This window comes from Heterodontus francisci, chromosome 33 (assembly GCF_036365525.1).
Source record: "Heterodontus francisci isolate sHetFra1 chromosome 33, sHetFra1.hap1, whole genome shotgun sequence".
Lineage (NCBI taxonomy): Eukaryota > Metazoa > Chordata > Chondrichthyes > Heterodontiformes > Heterodontidae > Heterodontus > Heterodontus francisci.
Window position 1 is genome coordinate 13985542 of NC_090403.1, and position 15837 is coordinate 14001378.

Genomic DNA, 15837 nt, shown 5'->3' on the forward strand with positions numbered 1-15837 from the left:
AATATTGGCAAGCAAAATCAAGGTGAACCCAATACATTAAGAGCAAGAGGATAACTAAGGAAAGAGTAGGACCCATAAAAGACCAAAAGTGTGACATGTGTAGAGGCAGAAGATGTTGGTATTGTTCTTAATGAATATTTTATATCTGTCTTCACAAAAGGAGGAGACGATGCAGATATTGTAGTTGAGGAAGAGGGATGTGAAGTATTGGATGTGATAAAACATAGGGAGAGAGGAAGAATTAATGGGATTTGCATCCTTGAAAGTTGATAAATCACCAGGGCTGGATGAAATGTTCCCCAGACTGTTAAAAGAAGCCAGAGAGGAAATAGCGGCAGGTCTGTCCCATCATTTTCCAGTCCTCACTGGATACAGATTTAGTCAGTCATTTACAGCACAGAAGGAGGCCATTGAGTCCATGCCAGCTCTCCCCGGAGCTATTCAGTCAGTTCCACTCCCCCGCTTGATCCCCGTAGCCCTAAAAAGTCTATTTCCTTCAAGTGTCCATTGACTGTGGTGCCGGAGGATTGGAGGACTGCTAACTTTGTACCTCTGTTTAAAAAGGGAGCGAAGGATAGACCGAATAATTACAGGCCAACCTCAGTAGTGGGCAAATTATTGGTATCAATTCTGAGAGACAGGATAAACTGTCACTTAGGAGGGCACAGATTAATCAAGGATAGTCAGGATGGATTTGTTAAGCGACGATCTTGTCTAACTAACTGGATTGAATTTTTTGAAGAAGTAACAAGGAAGATTGATGGGGTTAGTGCACATGTGGTCTACATGGATCTTAGCAAGGTTTTTGACAGGGTCCCACATGGCAGAATGATTTTTTAAAAACATAAAAGCCCATGGGATCCAGGGAAATGTAGCAAGGTGGATACAAAATTGGCTCAGTGGCAGGAAACAAAGGGTAATTGTTGACGGGTGTTTTTGTGACTGGAGGGCTGTTTCTAGTGGCATTCCTCAGGGCTCAGTACTGGGTCCCTTGCTTTTTGTGGTATACATTGATTTGGGCGTGAATGTAGAGGGCATTTTTTTTTATTATTTATTTATTTAGAGATACAGCACTGAAACAGGCCCTTCGGCCCACCGAGTCTGTGCCGACCAACAACCACCCATCTATACTAACCCCACAGTAATCCCATATGCCCTACCACCAACCAACACTGGAGGCAATTTATGACAGCCAATTTACCTATCACCTGCAAGTCTTTGGCGGTGGGAGGAAGCTGGAGCACCCGGAGGAAACCCACGCAGACACAGGGAGAACTTGCAAACTCCACACAGACAGTACCCAGAATTGAACCCGGGCCCCTGGAGCTGTGAGGCTGCGGTGCTAACCACTGCGCTGCCCTCATGATCAAGAAGTTTGTTGACAGCACAAAGATTGGCCGTCTGGGAGATAGCGATGAGGATAGCTTTAGGCTACAGGAAGATATTGATAGTCTGGTCGGGTGGGCAGCAAAGTGGCAAATGGAATTCAACCTGGAGAAGTGTGAGGTGATACATTTGGGGAGGTCAAACAAGGCAAAGGAATACACAATTAGTGGGAGAATACTGAGAGGCATAGAGGAAGTGAGGGCCCTTGGAGTAAATGTCTACAGATCCCTGAAGGTAGCAGGACAGGTCAATAAGATGGTTAAGAAAGCATATAAAATCCTTTTCTTTATTAGCCGAGGTACAGAATGTAAGAGTAGGGGGATTATGGTGAGACTGTATAAATCATTGGTTAGGCCACAACTTGAGTACTGTGTCACCTCATTACAGAAAGAATGTAATTGCACTAGAGAGGGTACAAAGGAGATTTACAAGGATAAAATAAAAGCAAAATACTGCAGATGCTGGAAATCTGAAATAAAAACGAAATGCTGGGAATACTCAGCAGGTCTGGCAGCATCTGTGGAGAGAGATGCAGAGTTAACGTTTCAGGTCAGTGACCCTTCTTCAGAACTAGCAAATATTAGAAATGTAAAAGGTTATAAGCAAGTAAAGTGGGGGTGGGGCACGATATAACAAAGGAGAAGGTGTAAATAGGACAAGGTCACAGAATTGCTGACCAGAAGGTCGTGGAGCAAAGGCAAACAATATTTTAATGGTGTGTTGAAAGACAAAGCATTAGTACAGATGGGGTATTAATGGACTGAAAATTGAACAGCCGCAAGTACAAACATGAAAAAAACAGTGGGTAAGCAAACCGAACAAACTAAGATAAAATAAAACAAACACAAAAATATATATTAAGAAAAAAGACTAAAAATAAAAGTAAAATGGGGGGCCCGTCATGCTCTGAAATTATTGAACTCAATGTTCAGTCCAGCAGGCTGTAGTGTGCCTAATCAGTAAATGAGATGCTGTTCCTCGAGCTTGTATTGATGTTCACTGGAACACTGCAGCAATCCCAGGAGAGAGATGAGAGCAGGGGGGAGTGTTGAAATGGCAAGCAACCAGAAGCTCGGGGTCCTGCTTGCGGAATGAGTGGAGGTGTTCCACAAAGCGGTCACCCAGTCTGCGTTTGGTCTCCTCAGGGTAGATGAGACTACTTTGTGAGCAGCGAATACAGTATACTACATTGAAAGAAGTACATGTAAATCGCTGCTTCACCTGAAAGGAGTGTTTGGGGCCTGGGAAAGTGAAGAGAGAGGAAGTAAATGGGCAGGTATTACACCTCCTGCGATTGCATGGGAAGGGGATGAGGTGGTGGCGGTAATGGAGGAGTGGACCAGGGTGTCACGGAGGGAACGATCCCTTCGGAATGCTGACAGGGAAAGGGCGGAGAAGATGCGTTTGGTAGTGGCATCATGCTGGAGGTGGTAGAAATGGCGGAGGATGATCCTTTGGATATGGAGACTGATGGGGTGGAAAGTGAGGACAAGGGGAACCCTGTCGCGGTTCTGGGAGGGAAGGGGTGAGGGTAGAGGTGCAGGAAATGGGCCGGACATGGTTGAGGGCCTTGTCAACCACAGTGGGAGGGAATTCTCAGTTGAGGGAAAAGGAAGACATATCAGAAGCGCTGTCATGGAAGGTAGCATCATCAGAGCAGATGCGTCGTAGACGGAGAAACTGGGAGAATGGAATGGAGTCCTTACAAGAGGCTGGGAGTGAAGAAGTGTAGTCGAGGTAGCTGTGGGAGTCGGTGGGCTTATAATGGATATTAGTAGACAGACTATCACCAGAGATGTAGACAGAGAAGTCGAGGAAGGGAAGGAAAATGTCAGAGATGGACCGTGTAAACATGAGAGAAAGGTGGAAATTAGAACAAAGTTGATAAAGTTTGCCAGTTTGGGGCACCGATACAGTCATCGATGTACCGGAAAAAGAGTTGGGGAGGGGGCCTGAGTAGCACTGGAACAAGGAATGTTTGACATATCCCACAAAAAGACAGGCATAACTAGGACCCATGCGGGTACCCATAGCAACACCTTTTACTTGAAGGAAGTGAGTGGAGTTAAGAAGTTGTTCAATGTGAGAACAAGTTCAGCCAGGCGGAGGAGGGTGGTGGTGGATGGGGACTGGTTGGGCCTCTGTTCAAGGAAGAAGCGTAGAGCCCTCAAACCGTCCTGGTGGGGGATAGAGGTGTAGAGATATTGGATGTCCATAGTGAAGAGGAGGCGGTTGGGGCCAGAAAACTGGAAATTGTCAAAATGACGTAGGGCGTCAGAAGAGTCATGGATGTAGGTGGGAAGAGACTGGACCAGCAGAGAAAAGATAGAGTCAAGATAGGAAGAAATAAGTTCAGTGGGACAGGAGCAGGCTGACACAACGGGTCTGCTGGGACAGTCCCATTTGTGGATTTTGGGAAGGAGGTAGAAGCGGGCTGTCCGGGGTTGTGAGACTATGAGGTTGGAAGCTGTAGAGGGAAGCTCTCCAGAGGAATTGAGGTCAGTGACAGTCCTGTGGACAGTAGCTTGATGTTCGGTGGTGGGGTCATGGTCCAGAGGGAGATAGGAAGAAGTGTCTGAGAGTTGGCGCTGAGCCTCTGCAAGGTAGAGGTCAGTACGCCATACAACAACAGCACCACCCTTGTCTGCAGGTTTGATGACCATGTCAGGGTTAGACCTGAGAGAACGGAGTGTCTCGAGTTCAGAGGGGGACAGGTTAGAGTGAGTGAGAGGGGCAGAGAAATTGAGACGACCAATGTGTCGCCGACAGTTTTCAATGAAAAGATCAAGAGCGGGTAAGAGGCCAGGGGGAGGGGTCCAGGGAGAGGGAGAATGCTGGAGGCAGATGAATGGATCTACTGATTGGGGGAAGGTCAGAGGGTATAGTGAATACACGGCAAGGGGTCAGATCAGAAGGGGTGGGGTCAGAGGGAAGTGAAGGGGAAGAAGGATCTGGAGGGGCATTAGTCCCTATCAGCTGCTGGAGCTTGCGTTCCTTGACACCTGAAAGGTGTTAATGCGTCGGATGAGACGAAGGATGAAATGAAACTACAGAGTAGAACAGCTCTGAGATAAGGTGAGGTGGTGCTGCTGGAGAGAGAGGTTCAGTGTGTACATGTGGCGGCGCATAGCACTGAGTGTGGATCTCGGGATGCGGTGAGAATAGCAGTCCGAGGAACGTTGTATTTCTCGGAGACACCTGCAATCGCGGGGGGATTCAAAACATGATGGGTGAAACTGCAGTTGGAATCCACATGGAATAAGTCGGAGCCGGAGACAGTCACTGAGGAAGGAGATGTGGCTGTGAAAACGAGTTTTGGTAGACACTTTTAGATTTACAAGGATGTTACCAGGACTGGAAAAATGCAGCTTTGGGGAAAGATTGGATAGGCTGGGGGTTTTCTCCTTGGAACAGAGAAAGCTGAGGGGAGATTTGATTGAAATGTACAAAATTGTGAGGGGCCTGGATGTGAAGGGCTTATTTACCTTAGCAGAGAGACAAGGAAACAGAGGGTGGTGAGGGTCTGGAACTCACTGCCCAAAAGGGTAGTTGAGGCAGAAACTCTCAACTCATTTAAAAGGTGTCTCGATATGCACCTCAAGTGCCGTAACCTGCAGGGCTATGGGCCAAATGCTGGAAGGTGGGATTAGGCTTTGCTGACGATACAAAGCTGGGTGGGAATGTATGCTGTGAGGAAGACACAAAGAGGCTGCAAAGAGATATAGACAGGTTAAGTGAGTGGGCAACAAGGTGACATGGAGAATAATGTGGGGAGTGAGAGGTTATTCACTTTGGTAACAAGAATAGAAAAGCAGAATTTTTTTTAATGTTCAGAGAGACTTGAGTGTATTCATACAAGGAACACAAAAAGCATGCAGGTACAGCAAGCAATTAGGAAAGCAAATGGCAAGTTGGCTTTTATTGCAAGGGGACCGGAGTACAAGAACAAGGAAGTTTTGCTCCAATTGTATAGGGCTTTGGTGAGACCACACCTGGAGTACTGTGTGCACATACAGCAAAGGTTCACTAGATTGGTTCCAGGGTATCTGAGTGGGCCCATATTCTCTGGAATTTAGAAGAATGAGAGGTGATCTCATTGAAACATACAAGGTTCTGAAGGGGGTTGACAAGGTAGACACTGAGGTTGTTTCTCCTAACTTTATTCCATCAGGATAAAAGGTTGATCATTCAGGACTGAGATGAGGAGAAATATCTTCACTCAGAGCGTTGTGAATCTTTTTAGAATTGTCTCCCCCAGAGGGTTGTGAATGTTCCATTGTTGAGTGTAATCGAGGCTGATTTTTAATCTCAGGGAATTGAGGGATGTGGGGAGCAGGTGGGAAAGTGGAGTTGAGGCAGATCTGCCATGATCATGTTGAATGGCAGAGCAGGCTTGTGGAGCCATGTGATCGACTCTTGCTCCTATTTCTTATGTTCTTAAGCAAAGGACTTGTATAGTAGCATTTATAAAGCTTCTTTCACAACCTCAGGACATTCCAAAGCACGTTACAATCAAAGAGGTACTTTTGAAGTGTAGTCACTGGTGTAGGAAATGCAGAAGCCAATTTGCACTCAGCAAGATTTCACAAACAATAATGGCCAGGTAATCTGTTTTTGTGATGTTAATTGCAAGATAAATAATAGCCGGAACACCAAGGAGAACTTCCCTGCTCTTCGAAACAGTGGATTTTTCTCCATCCACTTGAGAGGGCAGATGGAGCCTCGGTTAAACATTGCATCCTAAAGATGGGACCTCTGACGGTACAGTACTCCCTTAATACAGCACTGGAGTGTCAATCTGGATGATGCACTCAAGTTACTGGAGTAGGACATGAACCCACAACATTCTGAGTCAGAGAGGATAGTGGTAGAGGGCTGACAGCATTGTCACATCTTACGTTTTTTGCAATTTTCTCCTTTCCTCTAGGTGTGCCTTTTGGTGGCATGGCTTCATTGCATCCAGCAACCCTGTACAACCTGGCCTGAGAAGGTCAGTCTTTGTGCGTCGCCATCAACCAAGCAGCTACATGGTTGTAAATAGTGCCAGGAAATTGAGTGGACCAGCCTCATTAAGTGCAGCAGTCTGTATTGTATTGGACAACAGAGTATGGCAGTAACAAGTCAATGGCAATATAGATCCTAAAGTCGCCCAAAGAAGCCAAAAGAATGGCAAGTGCAGGAAAAGACAGTGTGACTGCTATATCAGGAGGTGCCATTCCCTGAGATATGGGGTTTTGCATGTTATTGGGTGGTATGTAGTGAGCTTACTTTACAAGTGAGGGGAGCTAGTCCCAAACCTGGAAGTACTTGATGCAGACACTAGGTGGGAAAAATGTTCCATCCCAGCATTGACAGCTGCAGACTTTTCCTGTGACTTTGTTTTAAATGCAGCCTCACAGCTCCAGCGACCCGGGTTCAGGTCTGGGTCCTGCCTGTGCGGAGTTTGCAAGTTCTCCCTGTGACCGCGCGGGTTTCCGCCGGGTGCTCTGGTTTCCTCCCTCAGCCAAAAGACTTGCAGAAAGACTTGCAGGTTGATAGGTAAATTGGCCATTGTAAATTGCCCCTAGTGTAGGTAGGTGGTAGGAGAATGGTGGGGATGTGGTAGGGAATATGGGATTAATGTAGGATTAGTATAAATGGGTGGTTGTTGGTCGGCACAGACTCGGTGGGCCGAAGGGCCTGTTTCAGTGCTGTATCTCTAAATAAAATAAATGGTTAATAGTAGATAATGTCATCTGTAACTGTTACAGTAGAATGGGGCTCCTGGACCTGAGCAGTCTCACAAACCTACACAAACTTGTGGATGGGAAGCGGTGTCATCATTTATATCACAGTCCCTAATGATGATTATTTGTTAACCCTATCACACAGCTACTGTGTTTTGTCTCTCTCTGGCTCTGTGGTTGTCACTGAATACTTTTCTGTTGCTACGTCCTTTTTTTTGATCTGAGTGTTTATATAAAGTCAACCGTTTTCCACTGCCTGTGTCTGCTGTTAATCAACGCATTGATTATTTCGACTGGAAAATGTGCAGAAAAGCCTTCAGTAGCAGCACTGCACTTAACCTCCGCCCTCCCACCCACCATTACCAGCTCACTTCAAACCAATATACTGTCCTTCAAAGAGCTGCTCAGCCAACTGACTCTCCGATCACCTTCTGTATCATTCTGTGAGCCTATATCAATGTACAAACATCAAAAGAAAGAAAGACATATTTATATGGTGATTTTCACAACCTCAGGATGGCCCAAAGCACTTTACAACTAACATTTGAAGTATAGTCACAGTTGTAAAGCAGGAAATGTTTAGGGAACAGTGGCTAGAATATAGCAGCAATCTAAAAATTGAGACCGCGTGAGAATAGCACCTCCAACACTCCTTCAGTACTTAAATGGAGTGTCAGCCTGCATTATGTGCTCAAGTCTCTGGAGTGGGTCTTGAACCACTAAGCCATCACTGACAATTATCCCACTCCCATCACCTCCCCCGCAACATTCCAACTTTAATCACATGGTGGGAATTATGTTTAGCTGCTAAAGAACTGTTTTCCTGGACCTTGCCAAAGCCATGAGGTACCAAAGGATATATAAGGTGTGAGGCAAATTGTTCATCTAACTGCCATGCTCCAGCATTCAGCAGCAAGTATTGGTGGCAATGGGCCTGGTGGAGTGAGTTTGGCCATTTCGTCCTAGACCAGTAAGTCGATCACAAAGTTAACTGCATTGTAATAACATAAGAAATAGAAGCAGGAATAGGCCATACTGCCCATTAAGCCTGCTTCACCGATCAATAAGATCATGACTGAACTTATACCTCAACTCTAAAGTGAACTGGGAAACTAGATTACAAGGTAGGACAACAGAGATACAGTGGCAGACTGTTACAGAGATATTTAATAACTCTCAGCAAAGATTTATCCCAGTGAGAAAAAAAGATGCTTTGAGAAGGATGCATCATCTGTGGCTAAATAAGGAAGTTAAGGATTGTATCAAATTGAAAGAAACACTGTACAAATTTTTTGATTTAGAGATACAGCACTGAAACAGGCCCTTCGGCCCACCGAGTCTCTGCTGACCATTAACCACCCATTTATGCTAATCGTACACTAATCCCATATTCCTACTACATCCTCACCTGTCCATATATTCCCCTACCACCTACCTATACTAGGAGCAATTTATAATGGCCAATTTACCTATCAACCTGCAAGTCTTTTGGCTGTGGGAGGAAACTGGAGCACCCGGAGGAAACCCACGCAGACACAGGGAGAACTTGTAAACTCCACACAGGCAGTATCCAGAATTGAACCTGGGTCGCTGGAGCTGTGAGGCTGCGGTGCTAACCACTGCGCCACTGTGCCGCCCTGCAATGATTAGTGGTAGGTCAGAAGATTGGACAGATTTTAAGAACCAGCATAAAATGACCAAAAAACAAAAGGGAGAAAGTATGAGACAAAACTAGCTAGTAATATAAAAACAGATAGTAAGAGTTTCTACAAGTATTTAAATAGGACAAGAGTAACGAAAGCCCTGTTGGTCCAGTAGAGTGAGAGATTGGAGAATTGATAATGAAAAACAAGGAAATGGTGGAGGTGTTGAACAGGTATTTTGTGCCTGTTTTCACTATAGAATACTTCGAAAACCTTCCCAAAGATACTTGAAAAACAAGAGATGAAAGGGAGGGAGGAACTTAAAACAATTACCATCACCAGATGCTGGGAAAACCATTAGAACTAAAGGCTGACAAGTCCCCAGGACCAGATGGCCTGCATCCTAGAGTTTTAAAAGGAGTGGCTGCAGAGATAGTAGAGGCTTTGGTTATAATTTTCCAAAATTCCTTAGTTTCTGGAAGGGTCCCAGTAGATTGGAAAATAGCAAATGTAACACCTTGATTGTAAATAGCTGGTAAGTTAAGTTAGTAATGACAGGGCAGCTTGGCCAAGCGGAATGTACCTCCTGTGCAATGTGGATGTGCCATGTGACCTTGGTGAACATGTCTGCAGAAAGTGTCTCCGGTTGCAGAAGCTTGAGCTTCGCGTTTCGGAGCTCGAGCGGCGGCTGGAGTCACTGTGGCACATCTGCGAGGTGGAGGACTATGTGGATTGCATGTTTCAGGAGGTAGTCAAGCCAGTGCCTAAGCAAGCACAATTCGGGGGTGACTGGGTGGCTGCCGGACGGACAAAGAAGTCAGGGCAGGTAGTACAGGAGTCCCCAGAGGACAAGCCACTTTCTAACCAGTATTCAGTTCTGACTACCGATGGGAGAGAGGGTTCCTCTGGAGAATGCACCGAGAATCATGACCGGAATGTCATGGCTGACTTGGCTGTGCTGGGTTGGGAAAAAAGGGACAAGAGGGCAATAGTGATAGGGGATTCTATGGTTAGAGGAACAGATAGGCATTTCTGTGATTGCAGATGTGATTCCAGGATGGTATGTTGCCTCCCTGGTGCAAGGGTCTTGTATATTACTGAGCGGCTACAAAGTATTCTGGAGGGTGAGGGTGCACAGCCGGAGGTTGTGGTCCACGTTGGTATCAATGACATAGGTAGAAAGAGGGATGAGGTCCTGTAAAAAGAATTTAGGGAGCTAGGCAGCAGATTAAAAAGTAGGACCTCAAAGGTTGTAATTTCTGGGTTTCTTCCGGTGCCACGGGCTAGTGAGTATATGAATAGGAGGTTAGAGCAGATGAATGCATGGTTGGGGAGATGGTGCAGGAGGGAGGGCTTTAGATTCTTAGATCACTGGGCCTGTTTCTGGTGAAGGTGGGATCTGTATAAGATGGACGGGTTGCACCTGAACCAAAACGGGACCAGCATCCTTGCTGGGAGGTTTGCTAGTGCTGTTGGGGGGGGCGGGGAAGGATAAACTAATTTGGCAGGGGGTGGGATACAGAGTGGATGCACAGTTGGGGGTGATGTACAATCAAATATTAATGTGTAGCTAAGTCAGTCCGGAGGACAGAGTAAATGTAGACCTGTTAAGGCTCAGGCAGATAATGCAAGGCTAGATTGTATCTATTTTAATGCAAGGAGTCTTACTAGTAAGGCAGATGAATTGAGGGTGTTGATTAACACATGGGAATATGATATTATTGCTGTTACTGAGACATGGTTGAGGGAAGGGCAGGACTGGCAGCTCAATATCCCAGGGTATAGAATCTTCAGACGTGATAGGGGAGGGGGTATGAGGAGGTGGCATTGCACTGTTGATTAAAGAGACAATTACTGCAGTAAGGAGGGATGATATCCTAGAAGGTTCCTCTAATGAGGCCATATGGGTAGAACTTAAAAAGGGGGCAATCACTTGGCTGGGAGTGTACTACAGGCCTCCAAACAGTCAGGGAGAGATAGAGGAGCAGATATGTAGGCAAATCTCAGAGAGGTACAAAAATAATAGGGTAATAGTAGTAGGGGATTTCAACTTCCCCTATATTAGAGGGGATAGTATTAGTGCAAAAAGCTTAAAGGGGGCGGAATTCTTCAAGTGTATTCAGGAGAGCTTTTTGAGCCAGCACGTAGCGAGTCCTACAAGAGGAGGGGCAGTACTGGACCTAATCCGAGGGAATGAAGCTGGACAAGTGGTAGAAGTGGCAGTGGGGGAGCATTTCGGGGATAGTGACCATAACTCTGTAAGATTTAAGATTGTTAATGAAAAGGACATAGAGGGACCGGAAATAAGAGTACTGAATTGGAGGAAGGCAGATTTCAATATGATAAAACAGGATCTGGCCAAAGTGAACTGGGAGCAGCTTCTTTCAGGAAAGTCTAATTCAGAGCACTGGGAGTCATTTAGAAGGGATATTGTGAGGGTTCAGGTACAGCATGTTCCCGTAAAGGTGAAGAGTAGGACCAACAGGTCAAGGGAACCCTGGATGGCAAAGGATATAGAGGATTGGATAAGGAAAAAAAAGGTGGTGTATGGCAAATTCAGAGTGCTGAATTACACTAGAGGAGTATAGAAAGTGTAAGGGAATATTTTAAAAAATAATTAGGAGAGCGAAGAGGGGGCATGAAAAGTCACTAGCAGACAAGATAAAGGAAAATCCCAAGGCATTTTATAAGTATGTTAGGGGCAATTAAAATTGGGGATACTCAAGAGGCCAGAATTAGAGGAGCGTAAATATCTTGGAGGGTTGTGGGGCTGGAGGCGATTACAGATAGGAATGGGCGAGGCCATGGAGGGAATTGAAAGCAAGGATGAGAATTTTAAAATCAAGAATTTGCTTGACTGGGAGCCAATGTAGGTCAGTGATAGGAGGAATAGGACTTGGTACAAGTTAAGATGCAGGCAGCAGAGTTTTGGATGACCTCAAGTTTATGGAGGGCAGAATGTGAAAGACTAGTCAGGAATGCATTGGAATGGTCAAGTGTAGAGGTAACAATGGCATGAATGAGGGTTTCAGCAGCAGAGTAGCTCAGATAAGGACAAAGTCAGGTGATGTTATGGAGGTGGAAATAGGCAATCTTAGTGATGGCACGAATATGAGTTCGGTAGCTCATCTCAGGGTCACCTGTGACACCAAGGTTGCGAACAGACTGACTTGATCTCAGACTGTTGCCAGGGAGAGGGATGAAGTCAGTAGCTAGGGAATGGAGTTTGGAACGGGGACCAGAAACGATGGCTTCAGTCTTCCCAATATTTAATTGGAGAAAATTTCTGCTCATCCAGTACTGGATGTCAGATAAGCAGTCTGATAATATAGCAACAGTGGAGAAATCAAGAGAGGAATTGGTCAGTCAGCATACGTTGTGCTTTCGAATGATGTCACCAAGGGGCAGCATGTAGATGAGAAATAGGAGAGGGCCAAGGATAGATCCTTGGGGACACCAGAGGTAACAGTGTGGGAGCAGCAAGAGGAACCATTGCAAGTGATTCTCTGGCTACGATTACATAAGAATGGAACCAGGTGAAAGTAGTCTCACCCAGCTGTATGACAGTGGACAGGCGTTAGAGGAGGATGGTGTGGTCATGTGTCAAAGGCTGCAAACAGGTTGAGGAGGGGAAGTTTACCTTTGTCACAGTCACAAAGGATGTCATTTGTCTGTGCCAGCTCTTTGACAGAGCTATCCAATTAGTCCCATCCCCCTGCTCTTTCCCGAGCCCTACAAAAATCCTTTTTGATTGTTAGATTGAATCTGCTTCTACCAGCGTTTCATCAAAAATAAGGAAGGCCACATACTGATTAGGAGATCACTTTGCTGGGCAACTCTGTTTTGTCTGGACGTTGGACCCCAAGCTCCCTCCCCCTCACCACTTCAAATCCCACTCAGCCTTTGGGCTTCTTCACAGTTCCAGCAAACGCCTCGCCTCGCCTCGCCTCGTCTCTCTCTCTCTCTCTCTCTCTCTCTCTACTCAACACTTTGCAGCCTCTGGCCTTATACTGGACCTAGATTTTCCTGCAAAGGCAACCTCTTTTATGTTAAAATGAGTGATTAATGACTGATGTCATCATCATTAAGAGGTAACAAGTGCCCCCTTCTTAAAGGGGAACAACTAATAAACTGTAAATTAAACAGCTTTTTTAAATTAAACGGCACAGTGGCACAGTGGTTAGCACCGCAGCCTCACAGCTCCAGTGACCCGGGTTCGATTCTGGGCACTGCCTGTGTGGAGTTTGCAAGTTCTCCCTGTGTCTGCGTGGGTTTTCTCCGGGTGCTCCGGTTTCCTCCCACAGCCAAAAGACTTACAGGTTGATAGGTAAATTGGCCATTATAAATTGCCCCTAGTATAGGTAGGTGGTAGGGAAATATAGGGACAGGTGGGGATGTGGTAGGGATATAGGATTAGTATAAATGGGTGGTTGATGGCCGGCACAGACTCAGTGGGCCGAAGGGCCTGTTTCAGTGCTGTATCTCTAAACTAAAACTAAACTAAATCTAGTTAATGAAGTACTCCAGATCCTCCAGTGCTCTCTGGTTGCGGAGGGCTTCAAATGTGCTGATGGACACAGCGCACTCCCTCTTCAGGGAAACTTCCTGCAAAGGCAAGATTGGTGTCCTACACTGAATTTCGCCATCTTAACGTACCAATCTTGCCATTGCTTTCGTGTCACAGGCTATCTGAGCTGCTTTGGTCAATTTTCCATCCATTTCAAATGCAACCAAATGGGAATCAAAAGTGTGCTTGAACAAAATGCCATACCTGAAAAACTGCAATAAATATACGAAACCTCCTAATGGCTAAACAAAATATAAATGTTTACCTTCATTTATTTTTAATGTGCCAGCATTGGGCACAACTCCAGTAACAAGTGAATAGGAAAAAGAAGGAGGCCATTCAGCCCTCGAGCCTGTTCCGGCACTCAATTAGATTCTGACTGATCTGTATCTATTTACCCCCCCTTAGCTCCATATCCCTCGATACCATTACCCTACGAAAGCCTGCTGACCTCTGCCTTGAAAATTTCAATTGTTCCAACAACTACAGCCTTTTGGGGGAAGAGAGTTCCAGATTTCTACTCTATTGTATGCCTGAAGAAGTACTTCCTAATTTCACTCTTAAATGGGCAAACTCTAATTTTTAAGATTGTCATTATATAAGAATACCCTTGTGGACTTTAATAAACGATATAATCTCAATTTTAAATCCAACTGATAAAGGGAACTGAGGAGGCAGAAAATGAAGGAGTGCTGTGTGTTCTGACATTGACATGCTTTATTTCATGAACATTAACCGTCTTTCCAAGAATAATGAAGACAAACGAAGTACAAGATCTAAATTGGAAGAGGGCTAATTTCAATGGGATGAGAAGGGGCCTGGCCAGCATAAAATGGAACCAAAGACTCTCAGGAAAATCTGTAATAGAGCAATGGATGATCTTTAAGGAGAAGATGCTTTACATACAGGCTAGGTACATTCCAACAAAGGTGAAAGGTAGGGAACCAAAACCAGGGCTCCTGGAATGACGAGGGAGGGAGAGTATATGATGAAACAAAAAAAAGAGGGTGTATGATGCATAGATAGAGTTATAGCGAGATACAGCACTGAAACAGGCTCTTCGGCCCACCGAGTCTGTGCCGACCATTAACCACCCATTTATACTAATCCTACATCAATCCCATATTCCTACCACATCCCCTCCTACATTAATCCCATATTCCCTACCACCTACCTACACTAAGAGCAATTTACAATGGCCAATTTACCTATCATGTCAGGTGAATTCTTCAAGTGAGAACCAGGTCAAATAAGTTGAGAGAGGAAGTGAAAGGAAAATAAGATGGGCAAAGAGAGAATTTGGCAATAGAATGGCAGTCAACATAAAAGGGAACCGAAGATCTTCTACTGGCATGTAAATAGTAAGCAGGTAGTAAGAGGAGGAGAGGGCCTATTAGGGACAAAGAGGGTGATATATGCCTAGAGGCACAAGACAAGGCTAGAATACTTAAGTACTTTCTATCGGTGTTTACTAAGGAGGAGAATGCTGACAAAATATTAGTAGAAATGGAGATGGTTAAGGCAATGGATGGGGTGAAAATGGAGAGGCAGGCAGTACTGGAAAGGCTGGCTATTCTTTGAGTAAATAAGCTCCTGGTCCATATGGCTTGCATCCAAAGCTGCTAAAGGAAATGGGGTTGGAGCTGGTGGAAGGGCTTACCATAATCGTTCAGTCTTCCCTAGATAGGGGGAGGTGCCAGAGGATTGGGGAGTAGCAAATGTGACACCCTTATTCAAGAAAGGGGTAAGGACATTCCCAGTAACTACGGGCCAGTCAGTTTAACATAACTGACGTGTAAGGTTTGAGAAACAATTGTTACAATGTCAGGAACATAGGAGCAGGAGTAGGCCATTCAGCCCATCGAGCCTGCCCCACCATTAAATACGATCATGGCTGATCATCCACATCCATGCCTTTTTCCTACACTATCCTCATATCCCTTTATGTCATTGGTATTTAGAAATCTGTCAATCTCTGCTTTAAACATACTCAATGACTGAGCTTCCACAGCCCTCTGGGGTAGAGAATTCCAAAGATTCACAACCCTCTGAGTAAACGAAGTGACGAAAATGATTGATGGAGGAAGGGCAGTGGATGTTGCCTACATGGATTTCAGTATAGAAGACAGAGTGTAGCAGTGGAAGGGTGCTTGGAGATGTGACTAGTGGTGTTCCGCAGGGATCAGTGCTGGGACCTTTGCTCTTTGTAGTATATATAAATGATTTGGAGGAAAATTGAGCTGGTCTGATTAGTAAGTTTGCGGACAACACAAAGGTTGGTGGAATTGCGGATAGTGATGAGGATTGTCAGAGGATACAGCAGGATATAGATCGGTTGGAGACTTGGGCGGAGAAATGGCAGATGGAGTTTAATCCGGACAAATGTGAGGTAATGCATTTTGGAAGGTCTAATGCAGGTGGGAAGTATGCAGTAAATGGCAGAACCCTTAGGAGTATTGACAGGCAGAGAGATCTGGGTGTACAGGTCCACAGATCACTGAAAGTGGCAACGCAG